This window comes from Macaca thibetana, chromosome 3, assembly GCF_024542745.1.
Source record: "Macaca thibetana thibetana isolate TM-01 chromosome 3, ASM2454274v1, whole genome shotgun sequence".
In the NCBI taxonomy this organism is placed as follows: Eukaryota; Metazoa; Chordata; class Mammalia; order Primates; family Cercopithecidae; genus Macaca; species Macaca thibetana.
The window spans coordinates 6,993,672-7,008,839 of record NC_065580.1 but is presented as its reverse complement, the minus strand read 5'-3'; the positions used below and the strand labels follow the sequence as shown (position 1 = coordinate 7,008,839).

Below are 15,168 nucleotides of genomic sequence, written 5' to 3'. Positions count from 1 at the left end.
TGACAATAAGGCGGGGCATGGTGGCTCACACCTGTAACCCCAGCAGGCAGATCATGAGGTCAGGAGATTGACACCATCCTGGCTAACACAGTGAAACCCCGTCTCTACTAAAAATACAAAAAAATTAGCCGGGTGTGGTGGCGGCGCCTGTAGTCCCAGCTACTCGGGAGGCTGAGGCAGGAGAATGGCATGAACCCCGGAGGCAGAGCTTGCAGTGAGCCGAGATCGCACCCCTGCACTACAGCCTGGGCAACAGAGCAAGACTCCGTGTCAAAAAAAAAAAAAAAAAGACAATAAAAGAGTAGTATGAACAACTCCACATATTTAAGTTTGATATCTTTAAATGAAATGAACCAATTCATAGGAAACGACAAACTACCAAAACTCACCCAAGATGAAATATGTAACTGAACAGTTCTGTAACTATTAAAGAAATTGAATTTATAGTACGAAATCTTCTGAAATAACAATCTCCAGGCCCAGATGATTTCACTGACTAATTTATAACCAACATTTTAAGATGAGGTAACACCAACTCTACAGAATCCCTTCCAGGAAACAGAGGAGGGAACAACATTTCTCCACTCATTTAATTAGGTCAGCATTATCCTAAAATCAAAATCAGGTGAAGACAGTACAAAGAAGCAAAACTAAAGACCAATTTCCAAAGTGAACATAAACATAAAAATCATCAAGAATATATTAGCAAATCAAACTTACGAACATAAAAAGAGTAACAGACCACACCATGTGGGGTTTATCCCAGGAATGCTACACTTGTTCAATATTCAAAAAATCAATCAATGTAATCTACCATGTCAGAAGTCTAAATCACTGGTCAGCAAACTGCAGTCCAGAGGCCAAATCCAGTTCTGTACTTGGTCTTTGTAATACTTTTATTGGAACAAAGCCATGTATATTTGTTTACATACTGTCTACATCTGCTCTCATGCTACAATAGCAGAGATGAGCAGTTACAACAGACAGCATATTGCCAGCAAAGCCTAAAATATTTACTATGGGACCCCTTTACGGAAAAAAATGTGGGAGGTCACCACCATCAGACCTGCCTTACAAAGAAATGCTAAAGGAAGTTCTTCAAATGGACACAAAAGAACTCTAAGAACATAAAAACATATTAAAGAATAGAACTCATTATAAAGATAACAATATATTCAAATTCAGAATACTCCAATACTGTAACGCTGGTCCCTAAATCACATTTAAGTCTAGTATAAAAGTAAAGAGACAAAAGTATTAAATATTAACTATACACACAATAATTTGGTAATGGATATGTGATATATAAAAGATATACATTATGAAATCAATAATATAAAATGTGAAACGAGACATTAAATGTAAAGTTGCGGTACACTGTTGAGGTTGTCAGCTTAAAATAGACTATTAACACTATAAGATGTTTTATGTATGCTCCATGGTAACCACAAAGAAAAAGCCTGTAGTAGATACATAAAACAGGAAAGAACCAAAGCATATCACTATCAAAAAAATCATCAAATCACAAAGGAAGACAGCAAGAGAGGAAGACTGAAACAAAGAAACTACAAGAGTCAGAAAAACTGACAAAATGGCAGTAGTAATTACTTAACTATCAATAATTATTTTTTAAATGGAAATAAAGACTCCAGAAGACACAGATTGGCTGAGTGAATTTTTATTTTATTTTTTCATTTCTTTTTTTTTTTTTTTTTTGAGATGGAGTCTCGCTCTGTCGCCCAGGCTGGAGTGCAGTGGCATGATCTCAGCTCACTGCAACCTCGGCCTCCCAGGTTCAAGCAATTCTCCTGCCTCAGCCACCTGAGTAGCTGGGATTATAGGCACATGCCACCACGCCTGGCTAATTTTTGTAGTTTTAGTAGAGATGGAGTTTCACCATATTGGCCATACTGGTCTCAAACTCCTGACCTCAGGTGATCCACCCACCTCGGCCTCCCTAAGTGCTGGTATTACAGGTGTGAGCCACTGTGCCCAGCCGAGTGGATTTTTAAAAACAAGATCCAACAATATGCTGCCTACAAGATACATAAAACATAGAAAATCAAAAGCCTATCACTACCAAAAAATCATCAAATCACAAAGGAAGACAGCAAGAGAGGACGACTGGAACGAAGAAACTACAAGAGTCAGAAAAACTGACAAAATGGCAGTAGTAACTCCTTACCTATCAGTAATTATTTTAAATGAAAAGAATTAAGTTCTCCAGTAAGACTCAGATTGAATGGAATTTTTTTTTTTTTGAGATGGAGTCTCACTGTCACCCAGACTGGAGCGCGATGGCGCGATCTCGGCTCACCGCAACCTCTGCTTCCTGGGTTCAAGCGATTCTCCTGCCTCAGCCTCCTGAGTAGCTGGGATTACAGGTACCCACCACCACCCCCTGCTAATTTTGTATTTTTAGTAGAGACGGGGTTTCACCATGTTGGTCAGGCTGGTCTCAAACTCCTGACCTCAGGTGATCTACCCGCCTCGGCCTCCCAAAGTGCTGGGATTACAATACAAGTGTGAGCCACTGCGCCCGGCCAAGTGGATTTTTTAAAAACAAGATCCAACTATATGCTTCCTACAAGAGACTCTCTTTAGCTTCAAAGGACTGAGGCTGAAAGTGAAGAGATGGAAAAAGATATTCCACACAAATATTAACCAAAGAGAGCAGAGGATCCTTATATAAGATAAAATAGACTTTGAGTCAAAAAGTGTTACGAGAGATCAGAGGTCAATCCATCAAGAGAATGTAACATTTATAGATATATACACATGCCCCAATTTGGAGCACCTAAATATATAAAGCACTATCAACAGAACTAAAGAGGGAAATAGCAATACAGTAATAGTGAAGAACTTAAAATACTCCACTTTCAACAACGGATAAATAATCCAGACAAAAATTAATAAGGAAACACAGACTTGAACATTACAGACTAAATGGACCTAACAGACACATACAGAACATTCTAGCCAACAGCAGCTGAATACACATTCTTCTTAAGCAGACACAGAATATTCCCCAGGACAGATCATATGTTAGGCCACAAAACAAGTTTAACAAATTCAGGAAGAATGAAATCATTTCAAGTATCTTTCTAACAACAATGGTATAAAACTAGAAATCAATGACACAGAAAGAAAGCTAGAAAATTCTCAAAGAAATCTAAAGGGAAAATCTGTTAATATGGTTGTCATATTTACAAATCAAGGAAAAATGATCATCTCAACAAATGCAGAAAAAAATCAGATATAAATGCAGTAACACTTCTGTGTCCACGGGTTCCACATCTGTAAATCCAAATGACTATGGATCAAAAATATATATTTGTTATTTTATTACTATCTCTTTAACTGTATACTCCATGAAGACTAGAAATTTGTTCTATTCACTGCTGCACCCCCAACACCTAACAGCACCAGGTAAAACATAAGCACTCAATGTATGTTTTGTCGAATGAGTAGATGGTTCTACAACTCAGGACAAAAATATGGATTCAGTAACAAATATTGAGATAACAGCCTAACAATTCTGAAAAGCAAGTTATAAGCCAGGCACGGTGGCTCATGTCTGTAATCCTAGCACTCTGGAAGGCCAAGGTGAGCGGATCACCTGAGATCAGAAGCACAAGACCAGCCTGGCCATGGTGAAACCCTGTCTCTACTAAAAATACAAAAAATTAGCCGGGCATGGTGGTGCGCACCTGTAATCCCAGCTACTCAGGAGGCTGAGGCAGGAGAATTGCTTGAACCCGGGAGGTGGAGGTTGCAGTGAGCAGAGATCTTGCCATTGTGCTCCAGCCTGGGCAACAAGAGCAAAACTTCATCTCAAAAAAAAAAGCAAGTTGCAGTTCGGTCTCCCACTGAACAAAATAATAAAATTTCACAGGGAGTCAAACTTTAAAACAAAGTCACTTAATACTGATGTTGTGTCATTATGCTAAGCGATAAGAAATAAGACACTTTAATACCATAAAGGAACAGGCTAAAGTGTCATAATTAGCAGAAAGTATCACCAATGTCTACTTAGAAAATACAAGTTTATCAACTGAAATGTTAAGAGTTCTTTGTCAGATCAACACAGTAACATATAAACATCAATAACTTTCCTATGCAGTATATTGAAGAAACAGTAGAAATAATCTATTCTACTGTATTGGAAAGAGATATCAACAACAATAAAGTTACTAGGAATAACTTTAATAAGTAATATAATATAAAACTCTACTTATGAACATGAAGTATCTCAAGACACAAACCCAGTTTTTTTAAAAAGGGACAAAGGATATGAACAACCAATTCATTTTTGAAAAAGAAATTCAGACAAAATTAATCAACCTACGGAATATGATAAAGTGCTCAACTTTACCAAGTAATCTGGGAAATCGAACAATGATATGAAAATGAAAACTACTGGCCAGGTGTGGTAGCTCAAGCCTATAATCCCAGGACTCGGGGAGGCCAAAGCAGGCAGATCACTTGAGGCCAGGAGTTCGAGAAAAGCCTGACCAACATGGTGAAACCCCGAGGTCGCTACTAAAAATATAAAAAAGAGCCAGGCATGGTGGCACATGCCTGTAGTACCAGCTACTCAGGAGGCTGAGGCACAAGAATTGCTTGAACCTGGGAGATGGAGATTGAGGTGATCCGAGATTGCGCCATTGCACTCCAGCCTGGGCAAGAGAGCAAGACTCTGTCTGAAAAAATAGTAATAATATAACAATAAATAATAAAATAAAAATTGAAAAGAAATGTTAAAAATAATAATTTTAAAAATGACTGAGAAAAACAAAATCTCAATAGAAAAATAACAAATACAGTCCAACAACTGAAAGAGTGAAATAGTCTCTAAACACATGTGTTATTCAACCTCACTAACAATTTTAAAAATGGAAGTGAAAGCAAGGAGTATCGTTTCAGATACCAAATTAGCAAAGAGTGATAACACACTCTGCTAGTCAGGTTATGGGAAAATCGACACTAGTAGGAGTGTAAACTGAACAACCAGGACGGGCGCGCTGGCTCATGCCGGTAATCCCAGCACTTTGGGAAGCCGAGGTGAGTGGATCACTTAAGGTCAGCAGTTGCAGACCAGACTGGCCAATATGGTGAAACTCTGTCTCTACTAAAAATACAAAAATTAGCCAGGCATGGTGGCATACTCCTGTAATCCCAGCTACTTGGGGTGGCTTGAACCCGGGAGGCAGAGCTTACAGTGAGCCGAGATCGCACCATCGCACTCTAGCCTGAGTGGCAGAGGGAGACTCTGTCTAAAAAAAAAAAGAAAAAAAAAAAAATGAAGAGAAAAACACAAGGAAAAGATCCATGCAAAATCGATTTTTCAGAAGTCGCCGATTAAAAATGTCAAACATTAAGAGGAATATCCATTTTGCTTACAGACAGACCGCATTTTATTTCACGTCACAGATAATAAGTTTGTTTGTTTGTTTGTTTGTGGACAAAGTCTCACTCTGCTGCCCAGGCTGGAACGCAGTGGCACAATCTTGGCTTACTACAACCTCCACCTCCCAGGTTCAAGCGGTTCTCCAGCTACCCAGGCTGGAGTGCAGTGGCACAATCACAGCTCATTGCAGCCTCCACCTTTCCTGACTCAAGTGCTCAGCCTCATGAGTAGCTGGGACAACAGGTATGTACCACCACACCCGGCTGATTCATTTTTTATAGAGATGGGGTGTCACCATGTTGCTCAGGCTAGTCTCAAACTCAAGTGATCCTCCTGCTTTGGCCTCCCAAAGTGCTGGGATTCCAGGAGTGAGCTACCATGCTATCTTTGATGTTACTATTATAATTGTTTGGAACACCATGAACCACGCCCATATAGTGGTCCATATGGAAGGTCAAACCAGCGACAACATTCCCTTAAGCAAAAAGCCTAATCCAGACAAAGACTCTAACTTTCTTCAATTCTATGAAGGCTAAGAGAGGTGAGAAAACTGCAAAAGAAAAACTGGAAGCAAGTAGAGGTTGGTTTGTGAGGAAAAATGTTCTTGCCATAACATAACACTGGAAAGTGAAGCAGCAAGTGCTGACATGGAAGCTGTAGCAAGTTATCCAGAACATCTATCTAAGATCATTCCTGGAGGTGGCTATACTAAACAAGATGTTTCATGTAGACAAAAGAGAAGATGCCATCTGAGACTTTCACAGATAGAGAGGGAAAATCAATGCCTTGCTTCAAAGGTCAGGCTGGGGACAAACCTGTAATCCCAGCACTTTGGGAGGCCAAGGTAGGAGAATCGGCTGAGCCCAGGAGTTCAAGGCCAGTCTGGGCAACAAAGCAAGACTCTCTTTTAAAAATAAATAAATTTTAAAAATTGACTCTCTTGTTAGGGGCTAATGCAGCTGGTAACTTGAAGTTGAAGCTAATGCTCATTTGCCACTCAAAAATTCCTAGAGCTCTTAAGAATTATGCTAAATCTAATCTGCTTGCTGTCTACATATAGAACAACAGTCTCCTGGATAACAGCACATCTGTTTACAGGATGGCTTACTGAATATTTTCAGTTCACTGTCAAGACCTACTCCTAAGGAAAAAAAGATTCCTTTCAAAACATTAACACTCACTAACAATGGACCAGGTCACTTGAGGGCTTTGATGGATATGTTCAGAAAGAAGAATGTTACTTTCATGCCTGCCAGTACAACACAACATCTATCCTGCAGCCCATGTATCAATGTGTAATTTCAATTTTTAAGTCTTATTGTTTAAGAAATACATTTCGGCCAGGCACGGTGGCTCACGCCTGTAATCCCAGCACTCTGGGAGGCCAAGGTAGGCGGATCACTTGAAGCCAGGAGTTCAAGATCACCCTGGCCAACATGGCAAAATCCCATCTCTACTAAAAATACAAAAATTAGCCGGGCATGGTGGCATGTGACTACTACTAGAGACGCTGAGACAGGAGAATCGCTTGAACCCGGGAGGCAGAGGTTGCAGGGAGCCGAGATTGCACCATTGCACTCAAGCCTAGGCAACAAGAGCGAAACTCCGTCTCAAAAAAAAAAAAAAAAAAAAAAAAAAGGCCGGGCGCGGTGGCTCACGCCTATAATCCCAGCACTTTGGGAGGCTGAGACGGGTGAATCACGAGGTCAGGAGATCGAGACCATCCTGGCTAACACGGTGAAACCCCGTCTCTACTAAAAAATACAAAAAACTAGCCGGGCGAGGTGGCGGGCGCCTGTAGTCCCAGCTACTCGGGAGGCTGAGGCAGGAGAATGGCAGGAACCCGGGAGGCGGAGCTTGCAGTGAGCTGAGATCCGGCCACCGCAGTCCAGCCTGGGCGGCAGAGCAAGACTCCGTCTCAAAAAAAAAAAAAAAAAAAAAAACCACTAGCCAGGCACAGTATTGTGCACCTGTATTCCCAGCTACTTGGGAGGCTGAGATGGGAGGGTCATTTGGGCCCAGAAATTTGAAGCTGCAGTCAGCTATGATTGTGCCACTGCACTCCTGCCTAAGTAACAGAATGAGATCTTGTAATTTAAGAAATAAAAATAAAAAATAAAAGGATAGGTAGGATTTATAGACTGGAAAATGGGAAAGAGATGAGAGTGGAAAAAGGAAGGCGGGGTAGCAAGAATGGCGGGCAGGTAGACATAAGGGTAAAATTCAGCTATGTTCAAAAGGGAACAAATAAAAGCACTAAAAGGTAAGACAGACCCAGTATATTTATGACTTGAATCCCAAGCTAACAAACTGGAACACAATTTAGCAGAGAGACTCCAAAAGTTTTACAGCAAAAAGTATTAGAATCATTTATATACTGGGAAAAAATAGCCTCCTCATTTTAATAATCCAGATTGGGAAATTAGATCTAGCAAAGGTGTTCAATGGACATCCCATTTCTTTTGTAAAGCAACTTGAATGATCAGTCATCAAGTTTTGTTCTGTTTTTAATTCACAATGAAAATCTGACTACTCATTTATTTAACAAATATTTGAGAGCCAGCTATGTGCTAGGCACTATTCTAAACACGCCAATAACATTTATTTAGTGGTACTGATTCTGTACTCTAGAACAATGGTTCTTAACTGGGGAGAGGGAGCAATTTTTGCTGCCCAAGGGACATCTGGCAATGTCTAAAGACATTTTTGGTTGTCACGGGGCGGGGGGGGCGGTGCTGTATCTAGTGGGTGGAGGCCAGGAATCCTGCTTAACATCCTGCAACACACAGGACATACTGCCCGTGACACGGAATTAGCTAGACCAAAATATCAATAGTGCCAAAGCTGAGAAACCCTATTCAAGAGCAACACACTTCTATTCCCTCTTCTATAGTAACAGTTAATAAACATTAGTTCCATTTTCTCCTATTTCTGTTCTACAATAGAGGCTTTAAAGTATCTTAAGAAATATAACACCATTTTAATAATTTGGCAAGTAGAAGTAAAGATACCATGAATCCTGAGATTTCACTTTCAAAAATGTATAAGCTACATTTATTTTACAATATAACTTTTAGGAAAAACCTGTTTTCTCCTTCTGACGCTGATTGTTCTCAAAAACTGTGCTAAAAGCTTTCAGTGATGTTTGATTATTCCTTTTATTTTGGGGTCCTTATAGCAGTTAATTACCACATTCTGCCAGTTCTTTCCATGTGAATGCCTCATATTTCAGTGGATCCTTTTCTATTACCAACGCCATCATCTGAAACATTTTACTAACTGGTTTCTCTGGAGCTGAATGTCTGTATCTCCTTCCCTTCCAGGCTATCCCTACTCATTAATACTGTATTTTTTCACGTGCTCAAAAGTCCATATGGGTGCCTATAACATACCAAATAAGAACCTAATTCCTGAAGCTTGACATTCAAGGCCTTTTTTTCAACAACTAGCTACAATCCACTTTTCCAGCTCTTTTTTCCACTGCTCTCCCTCAGGAGTAGCCTTTTTTAGCAAAATGACTTATTCTGAGATACACAAACTGTCTTTCCAGATCAGAGACATCAAAAGCCATTCAGGCTTCATTGAGACAAAAGATATGCTTTCAACTCAGAATAACAATAAGGGATCAACTTATAGGGAAACCGGATCTAGCCACGTTCTTTAAATATGAGAGATAACCCCCTTGGCACATGCCACTGTCCTTATTTATAACAGCCCCTATTTGCCTTTCCACTTCTCTGAACTCCTTATCCTTCAAATCTACCATCTTTTCAAAAACTCAAACACAGAGTCATCTCAGTCACCACTACGTGCCCTTCCCCTACCCTACCCAATGCCGGTGGCTTTCAGGTCATTTATTTTGCAATAAACTTGTCATCTCAACTTTACTGGTTCTCTTTTAGATTCAGACGGCTAAGATTATGATAGATTCATTAGTAAGCTGAATGGGGAAGAAAGGGATATTTACATTCCCAGGCCAATTTTCAATGCTTTTTGGAAGATTCTGTTAAATTCACAATTTCCAGAACTGGCAAGGAATAGGTAAATACATACACTCATATATTACTGGTAAAAGTATAAATTGGTACAATTATCCTATAGTGATATCTGCCAACATTGAAATCTGTATATCCTTTGGCCTAGGAATTCAACTTGGAAGTTCATCATGAGTAAATAATAAAATGTACAAAGGTTTAACTATAAAGACACTAATCTCTGCATTGTTTCTAACTCTCAAAGATTGAGGGAGAGGGGAAAATTCCTTGTCCAATAAAAAAAGACTATTCCATGAATCATTTATTTAAGTAATGTATATTCTGCAGCTACTAAAATCCTATGGCATCATGGTTATTGACATGTAACTCTTTTAATGGCTACCTTTCTTTCCTAAGTGAAAAAAATACAAACAAGATTCCACATATTGGCCGGGCGCGGTGGCTCACGCCTGTAATCCCAGCACTTTGGGAGGCCAAGGCGGGCGGATCACAAGGTCAGGAGATCGAGACCACGGTGAAACCCCGTCTCTACTAAAAATACAAAAAATTAGCCGGGCGCGGTAGTGGGCGCCTGTAGTCCCAGCTACTCAGGAGGCTGAGGCAGGAGAATGGTGTGAACCCGGGAGGCGGAGTTTGCAGTGAGCCGAGGTCGCGCCACTGCACTCCAGCCTGGGGGACACAGCGAGACTCTGTCTCCAAAAAAAAAAAAAAAAAGATTCCACATATTTCAAATATTTGTATACATTTTTCTACTTTTCTATATTTTCTACACACATATATATAAAATTTTGTGTGTGTGTGTGTGTGTGTGTGTGTGTGTATGCATGTAAATATACCTTTAAGTCTTTGTAACCTTAAGATGGTGGGGCAAAATATTTTTATTTTTTGTTGTTATTTATAATTTAGCTATATTAAATTTTTTCTGATTTAGTAAACATACATAAGGTCTATTTATAGTTGAATGGCAGTCTTACAAAACCTAAGCAACGTTGGTTTACTCTATCTGTGGGAAAAGCATTTTTAGTAGGAATGCTACCGCATCTTCCTACATTCCTATAATCAAACAGTACTTATCATTAACTATGCTGGCGACTCTCACTTTGACATAAGCTAGGCAGCTGCTGGACCAGAAATCCCAGGAAAAACTGATGACAGAAAGGTAAGGGGAAGGACAGGAAGCCTGGAAACCCTGGGAAAGGAGGGATCATATGACACATGCTGTGGGAACTAGTATGAATGTGCGGGGCACAAAGCACACACTAGATAAGAAGGAGGTCATAAAACCAGAAAGGCAATAAATAGAATGTTATGAGCATGAACTCCAGATGCAGAGTTCACCACCACACTGCACTGATCCATCATTAGCCAATGACTCCTTTAGATATCTTGTCTTTGGGTATTTCCAGATACTTTCCTATACAGTAACAAACACATTAAAAATAATAATCTTAAAAATTTATTAATCACAGCTGGAAAATACAGTGAACCTACTGGCTACACTGGAAACTGGTAAAGAAATGTAAACAAGCAAACATTTATTCTGCCTTTCCCATATGAACAGTTACACTGGGCAACCAAGTAAGAGGTGATGGAAACTTTTCTCTTTATAAAACAGTCCTCCAGATAATAAAATGAAGGAATAACACAACTAGAACATTATCATTTTACAACCCTTAATGAATCAATGGATCTTGGCACTGGTCACCAACAGTTGCTAGCGTCACAAAAAGAGACAACCACATTTTGTGCTTCCTGATGAAAGAATGCACTACAACATACGAAGCAGTCTTGTAAAATAAGACTGAACCTGACTCTGACCAAGCCTCTGGTTCCAACCACTCATTTGGAAATACAGAAAATACAGAAACATCAGGGATAAACCTGGTATTGAATCTCAGGAATCAGCAAAATCCTGACTATGGGAACTCTACAGGGCAAATAACCCATTTCTTTAACAAATAAATTGTGAAAATAAAAAGGAGGGTGGTAACCTACAGATTAAGAGACTTAATCACAATATGTAAGCCTTATTCAAATACTTTAAAAAACTGAGACATGTTTACCTGAATATAGAATATTTGATGATATTATGGATTTAACTGTCAATTTTTTTTAAGTATGATGGTGGTATCAGGTTTTTCTTAAGCCTTTACTTTTTAGAACTACATTCTCTAATATTTATAAATGATACCACATTATGCCTGAGGCCAGGTACAGTGGCTCATGCCTATAATCCCAGCACTTTGGGAGGCTGAGGTGGGTGGATCACCTGAGGTCAGGAGTTCAAGACCAGCCTGGCCAACACAGTGAAACCCCGACTCTACTAAAAATACAAAAATCAGCCTGGCGTGGTAGCACTCACCTATAATCCCAGCTACTTGGGAGGCTAAGGCAGGAGAATCACTTGAACCTGAGAGGCAGAGGTTGCAGTGAGCCGAGATCGCATCACTGCACTCCAGCCTGGGCGAGAGAATGAGACTCCATCTCAAAAAAATTAATAAAAATAAAAATAAATAAAAACACAGACCCTACAGTGAAGACTGCCTGGGTTCAAATCCTGTGTCCGTGACTCACTCTGAGCCTTAGCTTCCTCAGCTGTTAAAAAAGAAGAAAAAAAAAAGGACAATAATAGTCTTTACTTCAGAGGACTTTTGTAAGAATTAAATGAGTTAAGATGGTTGTAACATACAGTTGTCCCAAAACAGTGCTTCATAGAAGTTTTCATTATCACCCCCTTCCCACTTTATAGCAAGAAACACAGACCTGGAGAGGTGAAAAGTGACTTGCTTAATGACTTGAAAACCATCTTCCAGGAACTATGCTTAGCACTGGTGGCAAAAACCAGCTACTCACCAAAGCATTTCCTTTTCCTCCTGGCATATGGCTAAACTACATTTCCCAGCTTCCCTTTCACATGACTATTCTGAACAATGAAATGTGAGCAAAAGTGAAAGATGCCTCTTTACTACTCCCATGCCTTGTCCACAAACCTCCCATGCAATCCCTCACCACGTCTCACCCCCATTTGTCAGGTGGACATCAATGCCTACGGCAACAGAGAAAAGATTAGCCTGAGTCCCAGTATGACTTAACTGTTACTATGTTACACTCTTGAAATTTCGGCCATCATAAAGTCAGTAAGACAGTATTTTTTATGGACTCATCACAACAATCATTATTCCTATTCAACAGTTGGGGAAACTGAAGTATAAAGAAGTCATGGTCAATTATTAAATGGTAGATCCAGAACTTGAATGAGCACAGGCTTAATACACAGCTCAGAATCTTAAGTGACTTCCAAGATCATAAGACCAGTAAGGGCACCAAGATTTTTAACTTAGAGTAGATACATTTTATATAGAATTTTGTTAAGTATTCCTTAAAATATCACTTTAATATGCCATAAGAATAACCACAGAATAGTGTTACTTTAAAATAAAAAGATATAAGTAGGAGCCCAAAATGTTAAGTGGGGTTTTACAACCAACAAGACACATCAGAATAAGATATTTTTAAAATATCATGTACATTAAAGAGATCATACTTCCTTGCCCTAATAGCCATGTAGTACAAGTTTTAACTTTTTAATTAAATATTAAAATTATTTAAAATATTAAATATACAACTTCTATTTGGTGTTACCTGAGCCATTCCTTTATACTGACAGTTATATAATGTGATTTTTGTTACATAATATATGTAGTTATTGGTAATTTTTCAAAAATAGAATATAATGAAAAAATAACTTCATTTCAATCGTTACTGAACTGCACCTACATTAATCACGATATACCTATGAAAAGATGTATAACATATACTAGTATGCCAAAAAAAAGTAAGTTACAAAACAGTATTTATAGTATAATTCCATCTGTTTTCAAAGAACATATAGGCCTATGTCTGTATTTTTTTCTATGTACATACATGTCTTATCTACAAACCAAAAACATCTGGAAAAATATACAAAAAAGAACCAGTGATTACCTCTGGGGAGTAAAACTGAACTTGTGATGTATACCTTTTGTTAGAATTTGGATTTATGAAAAGCACATATACCTTTAGAATAAAAAATACTTTAAAATAAAGCTCTATCATTTACAATAATGCAAAGCGATCCAACTCTCAAATTCCCACATAACCATGTTATGTAGTGAAGCTTTCTAGGTTGGGGAAAAAATGTAACCCCTTATAACGAATATATATATATATAATTTCATGAATTTCATTCATTATGGGTATACATTTATACATCTATCTACAAGTAAATCTATTTAAATACACGTATCCACACCTGCTAAATAAGTATGCTCTGGCTGGGCGCAGTGGCTCACACCTGTAATCCCAACAGTGTGTGTGTGTTGTTTTTTTTTTTTGAGACAGAGTCTCGCTCTGTCCCCCAGGCTGGAGTGCAGTGACGCGATTTCCACTCACTGCAAGCTCCGCCCGCCCCCCCCCGGGTTCACACCATTCTCCTGCCTCAGTCTCCCGTGTAGCTCGGACTACAGGTGCCCGCCACTGCACCCGGCTAGTTTTTTGTATTTTTAGTAGAGACGGGGTTTCACAGCGTTAGCCAGGATGGTCTCAATCTCCTGACCTCGTGATCCGCCCGTCTCGGCCTCCCAAAGTGCTGGGATTACAGGTGTGAGCCACCGCGCCCGGCAATCACAACACTTTGGAAGGCCCATGTGGGTGGATCACCTGAGGTCAGGAGTTCAAGACCAGCCTGGTCAACATGGTGAAAGCCCGTCTCTACTAAAAATACAAAAATTAGCCAGGCATGGTGGTGCCTGCCTGTAGTACCAGCTACTAAGGAGGCTGAGGCAGGAGAATCGCTTGAACCCAGGAGGCAGAGGTTGCAGTAAGCCGAGATTGCGCCACTGCACTCCAGCCTGGGCGACAGAGTGAGACTCTGTCTCAAAACACAAAAACAAAAACAAACAAAAAAAGTATCTAATCAGGAGATTTTGGTAAGTTTTTCAAGCACATCCTTTTTTGTGAAACTGAGATCTAACCTGAAGAATACCTGGGATTATATGGAGAAAAAACACAATATATTAAAATTTTAAAACGGTTCTCATTTTAGGCTAAAAATTTATGTTTTCCGGACTATTTAGACTTTTCTTTTTTTTTTTCTTTGAGATGGAGTTTTGCTCTTGTCGCCCAGGCTGGAGTATAATGGCACGATCTCGGCTCACTGCAATCTCTGCCTCCCGGGTTCAAGCGATTCTCCTGCCTCAGCCTCCCAAGTAGCTGGGATTACAGGCATACACCACCATGACCAGCTAATTTTGTATTTTTAGTACAGATGGGGTTTCTCCATATTGGTCATGCCGGTCTCGAACTCCCAACCTCAGGTGATCCGCCCACCTTGGCCTCCCAAAGTGCTGGGATTACAAGTGTGAACCAACATGCCTGGCCAACTTTTTGTATTTTTAGTAGAGACGGGATTTCACCATGTTAGCCAGGACAGTCAATCTCCTGGCCTCTTGATCCGCCCACCTCAGCCTCCCAAAGTGCTGGGATTAGAGGCATGAGCCACTGTGCCCAGCCAAGTGTCACTCTTAATTTTTTAAAATTAAAAGAAATTAAATTTATCAATTCTGGAGGCTGGAAGTCCCAGCTACTTGGGAGGCTGAGGTAGGAGAATCACTTGAACCTGGGAGGCCGAGGCTGCAGTGAGCCGAGATCGTACCACTGCACTCCAGCCTGGCGACAAAGTGAGACTCCGTCTCAAAAAAAAAAAAAAAAAAAAAAAAAAATAGT

General features: G+C 39.7%; 1 protein-coding gene across 27 annotated transcripts in view; it reads right to left on the bottom strand.

The window, feature by feature from the left end:
- KMT2C (lysine methyltransferase 2C) overlaps positions 1-15,168 on the bottom strand; it is a 302,450-nt gene that overhangs the window by 237,948 nt on the left and 49,334 nt on the right. The gene's annotated exons all lie outside the window — the stretch shown is intronic.